We start from the raw sequence: 1,813 nt of genomic DNA, 5'->3' as shown, positions 1-1,813 counted from the left end.
TTTTTTAGCTATGTTTAATTAATAACATTATAAATAGTTTGGTTTCTGACTATAAGTAAGAACTGTGCCTCTCCTTTATCCTTTTGTCCCATTAGAACTAGTGTTGCACCGATGCCGTTTTTTGGCCCCGATACCCGATACCTGGCTGCGAAGTATCGGCCGATACCATCTGTTTGAAACTGATGTTTGTGTATAAATGAAGAACTGCAGACTGGATGTAAAATAATTTCCATCATGGCTTCATGTCCAGCTGCTGCCTACCTTTGTGAAGCAGGAAACAGACTAATACAAAGTGAATCCACTTTTTATTGCCTACCTGGAATGGGTGACAATAGTTGAAGAAACCTTTGTCTCTCAAAATGGTATCGGTTCCTTCAATTACAGCTGTCATAATTCTCCACTTTTTGGTTCTGTTTAAGTTTTCTTTGTGGGTTTTCAGTTAGACTTTGATTCATGTCTTTCAGTGTTTTCTAGTTAATTGGTTTCATTTCCATTTTGTGTCATTCTAGTTGTTTTCTGGTTGTAATAGAGTTCTGATGTATTTCTTGTTTACTCTCTGCTGCCCCCTTGTGTCTGTCTCAGCTCCCTTCTAGATCATTCTGTCTACATCTGCTCCCAATCAGTTGATTACTCCATTCTTTGTTCAGTGCTGGATTCTCTTCATTCCTTCCTTTATCCTTGTGTTCCCCTTCATTCTGGGTCCTGCGTTTCTTGTTCAGTTATTTTTGGATTTATGCTTCTGTTTTCACCACCAAGATACTGTATCTGTGTTTGAATCCTCTAAAAACATCCACACAACGAGACAACAGCCTAAAGTCTTGTGGGATTTTTCCTCTACCAGGTTTATACAGTTAGAGGCTTTAACTACTTTATAAAATCCTTCAGGTTCACTCTGACTGGATGGAGAACATTTGCATGCATCCACTTTCAAGTCTCGGTACATGTTCAGAGTTTGATTTAGGCCTGAAGTTTAACTAAAGCGTCTTCCAGCATGGCCTTAAAGACCGGCATCCCCACAGCAGGATGCTGTCAACGTCATGTTACAACGTTATGATTTTAGATTATTGTACCTGCTTCTTTTGTTCTTAGCTAATCTTAGCATCTTCATCCACATATATGACTTGTAGCACTCTAATAATGGGACATCAGTGGCCTTATTTCAACAATTGCTTTTTTCTTGCCAGATTTCAGATGTATGGAGTATAATAGTTGATACGCGCCTTTGTGTCAAATTGTTAGAACCCATCGTTTGATGGTAGAGTAACTATCACAGAAATAATTTCAATTAGACAAAAGTTGAAGATTGTATGAAAATGAACAAATCAAATTCAGATATTCCTTTGAATTTTTTTCTTTTTTTTTTTGACAGAATGATTTAATTAACCCAACATTTTTGTCTACACGTATGGGTCTTTAGATTCCACCACATGTAGTGCAGATCTCTGCAGCATCTCCAAAGTTACCGCAGGCCTCTCAAACCCTATTATGAAACTCTCTTTGCCAGTATGAACATCTACTGCTCGGTCATCAAAGGCTCCTCTTTAATAGCATTCCTCAGCCTGATTTCATTCCTTATCTTCCCAGCACTGATTTCTTCAGTTATTTAATTGAATATATCCTTCACACTATAAGTGGTTGAAATTCAAAAGAATCGGTGAAATATAGAGGTATCTTCTTATGCTTCTCAAACTGGTTTTTAATATAATACAATGTAACTTAATTTCACGACTTTCATGTAAAAAAATGCATCCAACTTTCAGCAAATTTAATACTTTTTAGAATTAGACAGTATTAAATCCAGTTTCCTGGATGG

The sequence above is a fragment of the Cyprinodon variegatus genome, unplaced genomic scaffold (genome assembly GCF_000732505.1).
Source record: "Cyprinodon variegatus isolate N-32 unplaced genomic scaffold, C_variegatus-1.0 Scaffold328, whole genome shotgun sequence".
Taxonomy (NCBI): Eukaryota; Metazoa; Chordata; class Actinopteri; order Cyprinodontiformes; family Cyprinodontidae; genus Cyprinodon; species Cyprinodon variegatus.
This window is presented reverse-complemented; position numbering follows the sequence as displayed.